Source organism: Tamandua tetradactyla, chromosome 10 (assembly GCF_023851605.1).
Source record: "Tamandua tetradactyla isolate mTamTet1 chromosome 10, mTamTet1.pri, whole genome shotgun sequence".
Lineage (NCBI taxonomy): Eukaryota > Metazoa > Chordata > Mammalia > Pilosa > Myrmecophagidae > Tamandua > Tamandua tetradactyla.
The window spans coordinates 100,197,698-100,213,660 of NC_135336.1; the positions used below are offsets into that span (position 1 = coordinate 100,197,698).

General features: G+C 52.2%; 1 long non-coding RNA gene across 1 annotated transcript; it reads right to left on the bottom strand.

The window, feature by feature from the left end:
* Positions 1-12,864: 12,864 nt before the first annotated feature.
* Positions 12,865-15,704, bottom strand: LOC143648088 (uncharacterized). The gene is made up of 3 exons (XR_013158358.1): positions 15,385-15,704; positions 13,988-14,732; positions 12,865-13,584 (listed from the first exon to the last, which is right to left on the bottom strand). It is a non-coding gene; the product is annotated as an uncharacterized LOC143648088 (long non-coding RNA).
* Positions 15,705-15,963: the final 259 nt, after the last annotated feature.

Genomic DNA, 15,963 nt, shown 5'->3' on the forward strand with positions numbered 1-15,963 from the left:
AGCTGGGCACGCAAATTCCTTCTGACCCTGTCTGTTGTGCCCTGCTGTCACCCACAGGCCAGTCATGCGGTCCACAGGTCTGCCGGGGTGAGAGCCCAGCTGGGGTTTAGCTTGCACCTGGTGAGGCTGCAGACCTTACCTGCCTGTGGGCCACCTGGGATTGCTGTCCTGTGCACTCAGGACCTCTGCCCATCTTCCCCTGCAGCACTTGCCTTGTCCTTGCTGGCCCAGGGTTCTCTGTATATCCTGAATCCTGATGCCTTGGCATCACCTACAGTTTGTACATCTTCTTCTCCCCGTGTGGGGCCTAGAATGTCCTGCTTCATTTCCCCTCCCCTCCAGCTCTCTGTCTATTGCAACTCAGTGGCTTAACATGGTGCAAATGTGCCTCCTTCCAGCTTCCAGAGGCCCCGCATTCCTTGGCTTCTGGCCCCTCCCTCCACCTCCAGGGTGTCCACTGCAGCCTCTGCTTCCATGCTCACTGCTGACCTTGGGCCCACCTGGGAAATCCAGGTGAGTCTCCCTGCCTCAGGGCCTCGATGTTACCCCACCTGCAAGGTTCCTATTGCCGTGGGAGGGCAACGGTCAGGTTCTGGGACTTAGGACGTGGTCTCGCCGGGGGCCATGATCTTGCCCCCACATCCCGGCTCTGCTCAAACGCCTCCTTATCGCTGAGGCCTGCCCGGGATGCCCTGCTTGAAACAGCAGCACCCCACGGCCTCTCTCCCCCTGTGCTTTATTTTCCTCTTTGCACTCCAGGGGTGCCAGCTGTCCCCTTCGCCCAAGACCGAAGAGCTTCCCTAACCAGGACTTTTAGTGCTAAAAGAGAAGTCCCAGGCAAGCCTGTTCCAGCCACCACCCCAGCAGCAGCTCTCATCTGCAGCATTTACTGATTCATTTGTCCCTTATCTACCTGCCCCACTCCTCACTGTTCACTGTTCACCCAGCCCACAGAACCGTGGCTGAGAGGAGCCCCTGAGAGCTGGCTGAGCCAGCAGTGCCCTGGATGTGGCGCCTTGGGGCCCCTGCACCTTGGGGTGCCTCCCTCGAAATCCAAGTCCAGCTCTGGTGCCTAGGATTCGGGAATCAGGTGTGGACCTGACCCCTGATTTCCCTTTTCCAGACACTGCCAACCCTCCACCCAGCCCCCCACGCTTATGGGGTCAGCCCCTGGCCCCAGGAGCACCCAGACCTGGGCACCACATGGCCAGATGCAGGGGCGCCTGGTGAGTATGCCTTTTGTGGAACCGCAGGGCAATAAGCCACCAGAGAGGTGCCAGCGTGCGATCTGGGGTGGCTCTGATAGTTGGTGAAGACAGGGGTCCTGCAGAAAATAATTAGGGCCACACCCCAGGGGCAGTGTGGAGTTCAGTACACATTTACCAGATGAATAAATTCAATTAATATTCTGACCCTACCTGAATAATCATACACGAGGAATCATATAAGAGGAAAAAGCATACTACAAAATTTGGGTTGAGAAGACTGGCAAGGAGGAGGGATGCCCTTATGGGAATGTGTATTTCTGTGTGTGCAGACTGTGTGTGTGTGCACGTATGCACACACATGTCTGTGTACATGCGTGTTACTCGCCTACTCTCACTCCCAGCTGAGACGAAGGAAACCAAAACAGATGAAAAGATGGCAAGCCTTTGTCCTTGGCACTATTTTTCACACCTGGCAGTGAATGGGATAAAAACAAGGACCATTTGGGATCGATTAAGGAGTGAGAGAACAGGTGTGGGGCGTGGCAGCATCCAGCCAGGAGCAGTGGGTCCCTCTGCAGCGGAGAGCCTGGGGCGTGCAGCAGGGAGGCAGGGCACAGAGCCGGGAGCCTGGGCCTCATAGTGGGGAGCCTGGGGCGTGCAGCGGGGGAGCCTGGGGCACAGCCGGGAGCAGCATCAACCATGGTCCTGGCAACGGGAACTTTGGACTAACTTTCTGTTGTTTCCCTTAAAAGTAATTTTGCAAAAAATCCCAAGTGCATTCAATGTGCCAACTAGAAGTGACAGAAGGTAGCATTTAGCGCTCCTGGATGACGGGCCATTTGCTGCCCGCAAACTGCCGCCAGCCGAAGCCCTGGGGCACCTGTCCCTCAGGTGGAGCTGGAAGTGCCCACACCCACCAAGCCCTCAGGAGGCCGCGTCAGCCCAGCCATTCAGTATCCTGCTGCAGGCTGCCCCGCCACCGCCGGCTCCCAGAGCTTCTGCCCACTGTATGCATGTATACAGATATATGTGTGCATATGTGCCCACACACATACAGTATGCACTCACAGATACCGGCAGCTGACGTGGCAGTTTACCCGGTGGGAGGGGGCCCCATGGAAACACTCCTCCTGCACGTGGATTCTGTCCTCAGGATGGGCAGGTCATCCACAGGCCCCCTGCTCTGCAAAAGCCTGGGCAGAACTGGTTTAAATCCTTCCGGATGTCTCCACACTTGAGTTGGATGGAGCACGTCTCCCCACCATCTCAGCTCTCCTCTGCCAATCCCTTTATCATGAGGAGTAAATTAAACAATGTCTGCCAAGTGCTTTGCACAATGTCAGGTACCCCTCAGCGTCTGCCGGGGCCCCAGGGCGTCTCTCCTGGGGGTTAAGACTTCCTCCCAGGGGGCCTTGCTGATGTGCATCTCCTGCCCTGGGGAGGGGTGTGGCTCTGTGATCTGGGGAGGTTTTCTCTTGGTGAGGCTGCCCCAAAACCAGGTTCTGAGGAAGGCAGAAGGTAGGTACCTGTGACCCTGAGAGAATAACAGCTGCAGAGCATGTGTGCAGACCAGACAATGGCCAGCGAGGTCTTCCTGAGAGGGCTCAGGGAGCTGGGTACATGCAACCCAAAGAAAGAGAACAAAGAGAGATGGGGACAAAGAAAAAAGTTGATAGGGAGGTAAGAATCCAGGGAAAGAAAGTATAACTATTTCATAATTGGCATGGTCAAACTCAAAACTGAGATCTAGCCTTTGGCTATGTGGGTATGAGTGGAGAGTGTATCAGTTAGTTTTTGCTGTATGACAAACTACCCCAAAACTTAGTGACTTTAAAACAACATTTTTTATTTCTTGCAGTTTTGTGGGTAACTGGACAGGTTTTGGGGTCTGGGCCAGCTCAGTCTTGGTGGTTGTGACGGTTTGAAAGGATGGTGTGCCCTAGAAAAGCCATGTTTCAATCCTGGTCCGTCTCCTGGAGACAGCCATTTCTGCTAATCCCTACTCAGTACTATAGGTTGGAAGTTTGATTAGATTATCTCTACAGAGATGCGACTTGCCCATTTGTGGGTATTAACTTTTGATTAGATGAGCTATCACTCCACCCATCCCAGGTGAGTCTTTTTTTTTTTTATATGGGCAGGCACCGGGAATCAAACCCGGGTCCTCTGGCATGGCAGGCGTGCATTCTTGCCTGCTGAGCCACCGTGGCCCACCCCAGGTGAGTCTTGATTAGTTGATTGGAATCCTTTTAAAAAGAGGAAGCATTTTGGAGAAAGGGAGAAAATGACGGGAGAGCCACGGCAGAACCACGAGAGCCCACACAGCCAGAGACCTTTGGAGATGAAGAAGGAAAACACCCCCGGGAGCTTCATGAAACAGGAAGCCTGGACAGACAGCTATCAGGCGTTGCCATGTTGCCAAGTGCCTTTCCAGTTGAGAGAGAAACCCTGAACTTCGTCTACCTTCCTTTTTTTTTTTTTTTTTTTGCATGGGCAGGCACCAGGAATCGAACCCGGGTCTCCAGCATGGCAGGTGAAACTCTGAGGTCCGCCCTAATCTACCTTTCTTGAGTGAAGGTAACCTTTTGTTGGTGCCTTAACTTGGACATTTTTATAGACTTGCTTTAATTGGGACATTTTCATGGCTGTAGAACTGTAAATTTGCAACTTAATAAATTCCCCCTTTTTCGAAGGCCATTCCGTTTCTGGTCTATCGCACTCGGGCAGCTAGCGAACTAGAACAGTGCTCGAGGATAGCCTCATTCACAAGCCCGTGCACGGGCTTGGTGTCAGCTGCGGGCTTCAGCCACATTCCTGTTTCAGCGTGGCTCATGCACCTGGTGGCCAATGGGCTCCCACTCACAAAGAGTGCAAGCCCCGCGGCTCACACGCTCTTCCAGCCTCAGCATGTGCCACGTTTCCCTGTGTCCCTTCAGGCAAAGCTAGGAATGTTGTCAAGCCCAGATTTAGGAGTGGAAAATTAGCCATCACTTCATGATGGAAGGGGCTGCAAAGAATTTATGGTCATTTTTTGCAATCTACCAGGGTGAGGAAGAGCATGGTGTAAAAAGAGAACCAGTACCCTTCTCCAGTCGCCTTCAGCTGTCGGCCGCCCCTACACCAAGACCCTGCCCCCTTTTTCTAACATTTCCCAGGGGGACCTGATGTCAGGGGTCAAGGCCCACCAGAAACCAAACAAAACCAACTGTTAAGCAGTTCAAAAGTTTTCTTGACATTTTGCCTCCATTGTGCTGGGACACCCCCTCGTGAAACTTTCCGTGCATCCTTGGGGTGAGAAGTCCGGACCCCTTGCTGGTTCCGTGTCAGCGCTGCTGCCTGCAGGGGCTGGAGTGGCCTCGGCCGGCCCACGGGTCAGGGGAAGCGGCGGGACTCGACTTGCCAAATCTATGTGCAGACAGAAGATGATTTTTTTTGAACATCTGGTATTATTTTGCCTCTCCAGTTTTTATCCCTAGTTAGTTATTGTGCCGAGCCGAGAGAGGCCCTTCACGAAAATGTAAGGAACTCTTTAATGTTAGCCTTGCAGCAAAAGCATAGAAATAAGAGATTCTTAAAAATGGGTGCAGGGTCTTAATGCTGAGCCCCAAAGGGCTAACTGGAAATGTCGGAGTTGGCCTTTCAGCCGGGCAGGAAGTGGAATGGGAGAGCAGACTCGTTCCATTTTCTGAGAAATTCAGAGATTTGGAATTTTCAGGCACTTCTCAGGAAAGTGGATGACAGCATCTTGCGAATGGGGAGAAGTCCAAATAAATCAGGGCACACCCGTAGGGCACTGCAGCCAGGACAGCCAGTCATTTGTTCCAAGGACATGTAGTTTGGTTAGGAAATGTTCATTAGACAATGTCAGATTGGGTAAAATGGATGCAAAATGATCTGTACTGTCCAATCCTCACTTTGTTGAAGAAAAAACGTTAACCACCGCAGGTTACATTACACAGTAGCAGTTCCTGGATGAAATTATAAGTGAGTTTTTTCTACCACATTTTCATCTCATGCAATGAAAATTTATCACTTTCTGATAGAAGGGAGCCGCGAACAACATTATCTTAATGGGGCAGCTCAGCCAAAAAGCCTTGCCCAAGGCCCGTTTGTGAGATTGCAGATTGCAGATCGGACGCGGCAAAGGATGTCTCCTCCTTGGCTGGCCACGGCCCGGGTCAGCTGGCTTCTCCCCGCCACAAGCTCCCAAGCCCTCCAAGGGAGGGATTATTTTTTCTTTATATAAAGAAATGTCACCCCATTGCCAAAGGTAAAAGCAGCCACCTAACGTCATCAAGCAGCCCCCAGCCCGGGGGCTCCATCCTAAGGTCCCCCGGATCCTCTGACACCCCCACGAGCCAAGACTAAGGGCTGAGGCCTTGGAAATCTGCGTTCCCCAAAGGCTGACCCGAGGGAGCCCAGATTTCAGGGGTGGGGAGCTGGAGCCCAGTTAGATCTGCAATGCACGGGGCCGAGTTAGTGGTTTACTGCCCGGAACTGGTCATGAACTTGAATAGTCGAGTTTATGGGAACAGTCGCGGCGAAGGCACTGCTTGTTAAATAGCTGTCCTTTCTTTACATTTCTCTTGGGCACCATTGAAATTGAACCCTGCACAGAGACTAGTGACTGTCCCTGCGCTGAACCAGTGTGCGCAAATACATGGGATCAGACAACCTTCCAGGGGCCTCATGTCGCAGCACTTTTGTTTTTTTTTTTCACACGGCAGGCACTGGGAATCGTGAAACCCGGGTCTCCAGCATGGCCTGCAAGGATCCTGCCACTGAGCCACTGGTGCCCAGTCACATCACTTTTAACTGCAAAAAAATCAGTAAGGGTTATGAAGCCTAAAAAGATACATTTTTCTCTTAAACAGCCAGTATCTTGACAAGTGGGCCTGCCTTCATCGGTGTCTCAAGAAGAGAGTTGAGCAAGTGGTGTTGGTGGGTCTGGGAACTAAGAGGAATAAGCGGAGGTAAATTTTCTGCTTTCCTGGAGCCCCCAACCCTGCACAGGTGAGAATCAGTACTTGAGGATGTTTCATGGACATATCAATGAATGAATGATTGAATGAATGTACAAACAATTAAATGACACATGCAGATACTTAGAGTGCTATTTATGCAGTCAGCCTGGTAAAATTATTCGATTTACTGCTTCTTCACAGCACATTTTCGACTATGCATTTCAGAAAAGATTTCACAAAAACCCTTGCGGGGAAGGCATGCAGTGTTTTCTCAATCAGCTGTGGAGAGCCACTGTCAGCATTTCAACAAATCAATTCTTGAGGCATTTGTCTTCAAGAGAAATCCATCTAACAAATAATAGGGGGAGCAAAGGTTAAAATAAAGTAGATGGAAATACTAGTGGTCAATGAGAGGGAGGGGTAAAGGGTATGGTGTGTATGAGTTTTTTTCTTTTTTCTTTTTTTATTTCTTTTGCTGGAAAGAAGCAAATGTTAAAAAAAGTGACCATGGTGACAAACACATAACTATGTGATGATATTGTGAGCCGTTGATTGTAACCATGTCAAGAATGTTTGTGTGTTTGTTGTTTACAATAAAAATTTTTCAAAAATGAACAGAGAGAAACAAGCGCTAGAGAGAATGTGGAGAGAGAGATGCACCTGTTCACTGTTGGTAGGGGAAGGAGAGGTGCAGCCCCTTGGAGGGCAGTGTTGGGGGTCCCCAGGAGAGCTAGGGGTGGGGTTGCTGTGGGATCCTGAACCCCAAGGCTCAGTGTATACCTAGAGGAACCGAGTGTGAGGACAGGAATGGACATTTGCACACTGGGGTATCTGGCAGTGTTCATGACCCACAGTGAATGGAGGTGGCCTAAGGGTACAATGATGAGGAATGGAAGGGGACAACGGTGTGTCCACACAGTGGATGACTGAGGGGCCACACGAAGGAACGAAGCTGTGCAGCAGGCAAGTCGGTGAATGAGCCTTAAGAGCTGTATGTTGGATGAAATGTCAGGAACAAAAGGACGAACATTATCATACCTCAATCACATGGACTAACTACAATATAAACATTTGGTGAACCAAAGTCGAGAGCATGGGTTATCAGGCTGGGGCTTATTGCAAAGGGTCCTAGAGTGTAAGTTCTTACAGCAGTCACATCTATTCAGGAGGTGTAACTGTTAATTCTAAATTCTGAAATGCTGAGCTGTTTGTATAGAACATGGTCTTTTCCAGAAACTTCGGGTTTTTATGTGATACCTGAGGCTCAGAGTTAGAGCTCTGAATGTATAAAAGTCATCAGAACCCCATACATGAGCTGTTGAAAAAGTGATCAGACGTGGAATAGAGAGATGAACGAAGTTGATTCGGATAGGACTAAGGTATATCAGAAGACTGGGTATTGTTTATATTTAAAAACTTCAACTTCTGTGTGAGACTAAAGGGAGAGATGTTTATTTGGTGCAGAATTTCTATTTTGGGTAGTGCATTTCCTAACTTAACTTGTATGGTCAATTTAGTTGAACACCATAAATACATGGAATCTTACATAGGGCGTGAGATGTTATTAGTTTGTTCAGGTTCGTGTGATGCCCTGATAAATCCCAGAGTGATGTGGGCAGGGAATAATGAAGTATTTGCAAAGTCCCCTTGGGGGAATGGGTGGAAAAGAGGAAATACTCAATTTCTCCATTTGGAGAATTCCTGATATTCTCACAAGCAGTGGGAACAACCAAATCAATAGGCCAAGCCCTCAGTCTTAGAGTTCGCCCCTATGAAACTTATTACTTGAAAGGATAGGCTAAGCCTACTTAAAATTAGGTCTAAGAGTCACCCCCAGAGAACCTCTTTTGTTGTTTAGACGTGGCCTCTCTCTCTAAGCCAACTAAGCAGGTGAACCCACTGCCCTCCCCCCTATGTAGGACATGACTCCTAGGGGTGTAAATCTCCCTGGCAACGTGGGACATGACTCCCAGGATGAGCTGGGACCTGATATCATGGGATTGAGAAAACCTTCTTGACCAAAAGGGGGAAGAGGGAAATGAGACAAAATAAAGTTTCAGTGGCTAAGAGATTTCAAAGAGGGTTGAGAGGTTATCCTGGAGGTTACTCTTATACATTATGTAGATATCCCCTTTTTAGTTTATGGTGTATTGGAGTGGCTAGAGAGAAGTACCTGAAACTGTTCAGCTGTGTTCCAGTAGCCTAGATACTTGAAGACAACTGTATAAAGATATAACATTTACAATGTGACTGTAAATGTGATTGTGAAAACCTTGTTTCTGATGCACCTTATATCTAGGGTATGGACAAATGAGTAAAAAATATGGATAAAAATAAATAAACAATAGGGGGAACAAAGGTTAAAATAGACTGGGTAGATGGAAACACTAGTGGTCAGTGAGAGGGAGGGGTAAGGGGTATGGGATGTATGAGTTTTTTCTTTTTTCTTTTTCTTTCTTTTTCTGGAGTGATGCAAATGTTCTAGAAAATGATCATGGTGATGAATACACAACTATGTGATGATCTTGTGAGCCATGGATTGTGCACCATGTATAGAATGCATGTGTGAAGATTTCTCAATTGAAAAAAAAAGAGAAATCCACCTGCCTATTTTCAGGAAGGAAGGGCACAGAGAGGGAGCTGAGCGTGCTGGCCTGGCTGTGGAGGGCTCATGTGGCCTTGTTTCTCACTGTCATAAGGCGTCATTTCAGGACCAAAAGCAGCTCCGCTGGTGAATATGGCACCTGGGAAACAGGGACGGTGTGGACAGGCGACGGGAAGGAGCTGCGGGATTCCAGGGGCCCCGTGGCCGTGGCCAGCGCACATGGTCCCGTGTCTGTTTATTTCTCTGTGGGATTTTGCTGCCTGCTGATCCTGCAGGGGTGCCAGGCCACCCGCCACAGGAGCTGGAGAAACCCCCTCCCTTCCTGCTTGGGAGGGAAAAGAGCCCAGGACTCTGTCTGGTCCTCTCTGTCCCGCGTGGCCTGGAGCTGGACACATGGCCCTGTCCTCTCTGGGTTCCATGGTCCCCGGCCACGAGGGTCCTCTGTGGTCCTTAACACGCCCGCAGGCAGAGCCCACGGGGGCTCCCGCCCAGGAGAGGCTCTCAGCATTAAGGTGGGAAGGCACTGGGACCACCCAGCCCACCAGCTGAACCCCCATAGGCTGACCCCAAGCCCACACGCAGGACCCCTCCCAGCCCACAGGCTGCCCCCACCACTCCCAAATCTCGAGAAGCTCCTCTCAAAGGCGAGTGGAGAAAGGTTTCCTCCGCAGTGCTCCCCACCAGACAGGCATTTCCTGGCTCACATCCGACCCTGGCCTGGGCTGCAGCAAAGCGATGTCTGGGAAACACGTGGCAGGCTAAGAAATTTAGTTCTCTTTGACTTAACTGAGGTTAAAATCAATCACATGAGCATTTAAAAAATCAGATCTTTTATTGTGAGATAATTGTAGATTCACAAGTAAGAAATAACATGGAGACCCTGAGCTCCCAAGGAACCCAGTGATAAAATCCTCCACACTCTGCAGTGAGCGAGCGCACTCAGGAGGCTGGCCCTGCGTTCAGGTACAGCCCACAAGGGACCCCATGCAGCTCCTTTAGGGCCAGGGGCCTCCCTCCTGCCCCACCTCCTCCTTACCCCTGGCCACCGCCCACCTGGTCTCCATTCCTATAAATGAGGCATTTCAAGAAGGTTGTGTAAATGGATTCCATAACTGGGACGGGCTTTGCCCCCTCTACATAACTCTCTGGAGATTCGCCTAACTAAGCTAGCTGCATGTTTCAATCCTTTGCTCCTTTTTCTTGCTTCATAGTATTCCACGGCATGGGTATACCCGTTTATCCATCCATTCATCCACTGAAGGAAACTCTAGATTGTTTCCAGTTATTGATTATTACGAATAAAACCACCCTATCAGAACACAGGCTTTTGTGAACTCTCCAGCAGCAGGCTGGCCACACAGCCACTGGCTCACCTTGTCCTCGACACACCCAGCCTGGTCGGCCACCCACGTCTACCCTCCCTGCCCTCCACTGGGATGCCAGGCCTCCCCCAGGCTGGCAAAGAAACAAGAAGACACAAATTCAGGACTCAGTAGGCAGCCAGCAGCCAACAGCTCCCTCCCCTGCTCCCACAGCTCCCCAAGGCCTCCCTCCTTTGGCCCCTGCAAAGCGTCTGCCTCCTGGAGGCCCGTCCATCGTCCACTGAGCACGTTAGCCTGTAGGGTGGCTCTGCTGACAATTTCCAGGGCATTTGGCTGGCCCCCCGGGGCTGGTGGCCATTAGCGTGGGTCAGCACTCTGCTCCTTCTCTGCTTGGCAGAACAGCTGCCTGCATTTAGCGAGCCTGGCACTCCACGGGGAGTGGGCATCCCTGGACACCAAGTCCCTCCTAGATCAGGAATCAGACACTCAGGGCCACCTGGGTTTTCTGGAGCCTTCCAAGTCTCCCAGCACAGGGACGTCCCTTTGACTTTTTCTCTCCTCTTCCACCTGACACCTTTGGCTCCAGCAAAGTGGAAACAAGCTCTGGCCACTTTGTCACCCACGCTGTACCTTGCCTTAAAGATCCCGGACAGATTTTGAGAAACGCTGCAGGGAAGAACTCACTGCCTGGTCCCTGGTAACGTGGAAGATGAGGGGCCAGGAGCCCACGGCTCTGCATAGACCCCTCGGCCGGCCACACCCCGTGGCCTTTTCCCCCTCCCCACCCTGACCATGGCCAGCCCCCGCGCTCATTCCCACACACATCACCACGTCCACCCACGTCAGAAACTGTCTCCTGTAAAAGCTAAGCAGGGTTTGGAGTCTGGTTCGGGGGTTCCCAAATGCCAGGGCACCCTGCAGATGCTCGGCCAGAGGTCAACCAAGGGCCCACGATGGTGCCCCTGGGAACGAAGAAGGACAGTGCTTGGTGCCTGCAGTATTTCAGGCACTGCTCTGGGCATAGGGAAGACATCAGGGGACAGAAAGGAAAACCTCCTGCCCCCGTGAAGCAGATGAGCAAAACGCAGACAAGCAGTGAGCAAGATAAATTAGTGAAATATATAATATTTTAGGAAGACAGAAGCCCTAAAGTGAGCAAATAAAAAGCATCAGAGTCAGCAGGCTAAGCTTTGAGAATGGGCCGGAATGCACACCGCAGTTGAGGGAGGAGCCCCGCAGCATGTGGGAGGAGCCAGTCCTGGGAGCATGTGCAAAAGTCCTGTGCCAGAGGCGTTCCCACACACACGAAGGGCCAGCGGGGGTGGGGGTGGGGCTGCGTGGGTGGAGATGAGTGGACAAAGGGCCAAGTGGGAGCTGGGGACAGAAACAAGGACAGCCCAAGGCCTGTGCTCTGAGCTGGGACAGCACAGGTAGATTTGGGGTGGAACAGAAGAGGGCTATGAAATAGCTTTGGTTTTCACAGGCCCCCTGGCTGCTGTGTTGGCAGCAGTCTGCAGTGGGGAATGGCCGAGGGGTGACCAGGGGAAGAAGTGCAGGCCCAGGGCGGGGGCAGTGAAGGAGGGGACAGGGTGTGGCTGGGGTGGGCGTGGACACCCCAGCCAGGGCACCGGCCCACAGACCAGGTGACAGAGTGAAGAGGAGCAGGGCACCGAGGCACCCTTACCTGGAGCGGGGAAGCAGGGGCTCCATGCGGCCATGGGGACCCCAACGAGTGTGTGGTTCTCAGTACTGAGCTCGGCCAAGGAGGAGAATGAGCGTCACCGCGCCACGGGCTGCACACAGGGATGGCGCCAGGCGGCCACTGTCCAGCAGCGTGGCGTCCAGGAAGGCGTGCCCCAGAACGCGGATGGTGATGCGGGGGGGAGAGGCCGGCTGTGCCGAGGGTCCCCCCGGGACTGAGCTGCACGGGGGCTGCTGCAGTCTGCTAAAGCTGCTGGAATGCAACACACCAGAGATGGATCAGCATTTCATAAGGGGATTTATTTAGTTGCAGGTTTTAGTTCTTCAGAGGAAAGGCTGCTGACTTCCATCTGAGGTTCTCTGTCCCATGGGAAGACGCAGGAGGGTGTCTGCTGGACTCCCTTCCCAGCCTCCTGGTTCCCACCACTTTCCCCGGGCCGAAGCCTCACTGCATCTCCAAACCTCTGGGCTGAGGCGCGAGTGCTGAGACGAGGCGGGCTGCGCGGCCTGGGCTCACTGCTGACCTCTCTCTTTTAAGCCTCACTCCCTGTAGAAGGCTCTGCCCTTAGCCCACCTCAGATGCAATCAGCCATACATGAGTCTCACATGCAGGTGACTTAAGTCCACAGCGAGAGAACAAGGGGACATCGTCACCTGGTCAAGATGACACCTGAACCTATCACGGTGTATACGTGCCCTTGATAAGAGCTGTGGGTGAGGTCGCCTCAACCCTGTCTGCATGCCCAAACCCACTGGGCTTCTTGAGCCCTGCCCGCAGCCCTGCCAACAGTCCCATTATTACACTCACACGATAGGCTTGCTTTTGTGTGCCATTCGTGTCTGGCTCTAGCTCACGAGGCATAGGCCCCAGGGCCACCACCCCGTCCAGGACTCCGCTGGGGGAAAGGCCCCTGAGAATGAACTCTCGGAGGAGATGTGTTAGGCTTTCTCCGTAATGAAATGCATTATGGAGAGAGACTTCCAGTTCTGCTTAGAAAATGCAAAGAACATTGTTCTAGTTTGCTAGCTGCCAGAATGCAACACACCAGAGACAGATTGGCTGTTAATAAAAGGGGATTTATTTGTTAGTTCTTCAGAGGAAAGGCAGCTAACTTTCATCGGAGGTTCTTTCTTATGTGGGAAGGCACAGGATGGTCTCTGCTGGCCTTCTCTTCAGGCCTCTGGGTTCCAACAGCTTTCCCCAGGGTGATTTCTTTCTGCATCTCCAAAGGCCTGGGCTGAGCTGCGAGTGCTGAGATGAGGGATGCTGAGCTGCTTGGGCTGTGCTATGTTGAGTCTCTCATTTAAGCACCAGCCGATTAAAGCAAACATCACTCATTGCAGCAGGCACGCCTCCTAGCCAACTGCAGATGTAATCAGCAACACATGAGGTTCACATGCCATTGGCTCAAGTCCACAGCAACAGAACTAGGGACCTTCACCTGGCCAAGTTGACACCTGAATCTAACCACCACAAACATCAATTCCACATCAACAATGAAAAAAGCCAGATGGTCCTCCAAATCATTAGAGAGATGAGTCACAAGGGAACAGAGTAAACTGAAGTCCGAAAAAGAACCAGCCCTCCAGGGAAAGAGCACACGAGCTATATCATGTCCAACAAGGCACAGAAGGAAGAGGTGGCAGCTTTCTGGTGGATGAGAAAAGTTCAGGCAGACGGTGAGGAATTCTCGAAGGCCGAGAGTGGGCTAGCAGACATCTGGGGAGAGGGGAAGTCCCAGACATATGAGCTCTTTGCCATGGGTCTCCACCAGCTGTTGACACTGTAAGCGAGAAATCAGGATTTAAGGGAAGATTTTTATTACTGAATCATTATATAGATACTCCCTTTTGCTTTCTGGTATATTGGAGTGGAGAAAGGGAAATTTCTGAAATCACTAAATTGTAGCCCAGCTGCCTTGATCTCTGGTCATGATTGCATAGCCCTTATCTTCTGCCCCGTGATTGTGAAAACCTTGTGACTAACCTTCATTTGTACCCACTTATCCAGTTTTCAACTTTAGAGTCTTGTGATCACTAAAGACAGCCCCTCATGTCTGTTAATGAAGGGTCCTGGGTTAGCCAGAACTAAGCCACCCCAAGTCCAGAGTTATCTCGATAACTGACACTGGACCTAACCAACGTGGGCCCCCCTGACATGCGCAGCAGCTCCTGCACTGCTCTAACCTGGGGTGCGGAGCGGGCCACCCCGCCTTCTGCCATCCCCGGCGTGGGGGCTGCAGTCAGTCCCTCCCGGTCCCGAGCTGAGTTTGGGTTTTGTGTTGCTGTGGTTGACCTCTGCACTCCAAGGACGACAAAGCCAGCCCAGGGTGGCTGCCACCTCATGCTCAGGTGCAGACAGGAGTGCTGGGGCGGGCAGCCGGCAGCCTCTTTTATGCCTTCAGGTTGAAATAGAGAAATATATCCATTAGAAAAAATAAATAGCCATGAAAATAACCTCACTGACTGCAATCTTGAATATTTTCCTCAACAGAAAATATTTGTTTTATAAAGATTATTTTAATAAATCACTGGTTGACAAGAATTCAAGGTTTTATGCTTAAAATAGCCTCCTGACTTCTCAAACTCCCCCTCTCCTGCCCCTCCATTTCCTGGGTGCTGAGGCAGGGATAAAGTGACGGTCTGTGTATGCTGATATGAAAACAAATGGGAAATTCTTCAACTAAAACAGATTAGTTCAAGGAAACAAATAAATTCCCGGAGTTGATCATTTGGCAACTTGGCTCTTGGAGAAGTGGCGTCTTTCAGCGATGCCCTGGGCCCAGTGCTGACGTCAGCACAGCCGCAGGGGCAGCCAGAGCCAGGAGGGCTTCCTGGGGGCGGTGGGGAGGCAGGCTCGCCTGTGGACTGAACAGAGCCTTGGGTTCTTCTGCCCCGGAGTTGCGGCTTTGAAGTGTATAATTTGTATCCACTGAAAGAGAAGAAAGAAACACAAGCTGAAAAATGGCTGGCGCCAGGAGAGAGACTGGTCTGCGGTCACCAAGGGGAGTGGCGTCTGCACGTTGGTTTCCAACACAGGACCCCCTGGCAGGAGGGAGGCGGGGGCCGGAGGAACTCGCTCACCAGGGCGGCGGGGAAAGGACAGGGGTCTGAAGAGCCTTTTCACTAACTCTGGGGGAAAAGACTTTTAACCCAGTGCATCTTAAGTTCTTAGGAAATAGGAGCAACTGGTATGTGCGTTTCCTTCCCCTGCTAAGGGGCCAAATGCAACTCTTCCTCCCCCTCCCTCCCCTTTTCTCTCTCCTCTCTCTGCTTGCCTTCTTCCCTGGAGGTTTCAATGTTCTCTGCTGCTATGGGCTGACCACAAGGTGCTTTCACCCCTTGCCCTGGATCACTGGCTCTGCAGCTCACTGCCCACGGCTGAGGCTGGCCTTGCACAGCTCCCCTGGCCCTAAAGGAAGCCCCGCTGCCCCCTGTCCTGCTGCCCCCCGGTCCCTCTGCCCCCCCTCGCCCCACTGTCCCTCGGCCTGGCTGCCCCTGCCCCCCGGGCCCCTCTGCCCTCAGCCCCGCTGCCCCCAGACCCCAGGAACACATAAGTTTCCTTCTGCCACAGAAATCCCCACCTCCAAGTCTCCTTTTAATTCCTCCATCAGAGATTCATTTATCTGTTCAGGACGCATCCATTGCTTAAAATGCAAAATCGGAGGAAGGCATTTGAGCCGTGACTCCCAACCCTCAAAGAAAATACGGAAAAAGCATCTCCCCATCCCTTCCGGGCCACAGGGAATTGAAAACCGCAGGGAAGGCAGGAGCTTTGCCGGCTCTGCACTGACTGATAGTTGAGGACAGGGTCGGAGGGAAAACGACTGGGTTGGACGCCCCGGAAGCCCCACTGAGGGGTGGATCCACCGCCACGTGCAGCGGGACTCGCGCCGCGGGAAAAGGCGTGGGCGTGGGAGCCAGCGGGCGGGGCCGCCCCACGTCACCCTGCCGGGAAATGAGAGCCGGGAGGGGCTGGGGGCAGACGCGGGAGGGCGCGGGAGGCAGAGCGACCCAGGCTTCCCGGCGGCCAGGGCTCCCCGCAGGCCAGGAGGGGTCTCTGCCGTTGTAAACCTGCACCTTCTCTCCCTCCGGGCCCTGGGCGCCGCTGCTCTTGTTAAAGGAGGGTACGGCCTGTGCCCGCGCACGGGGAGGATGAAACA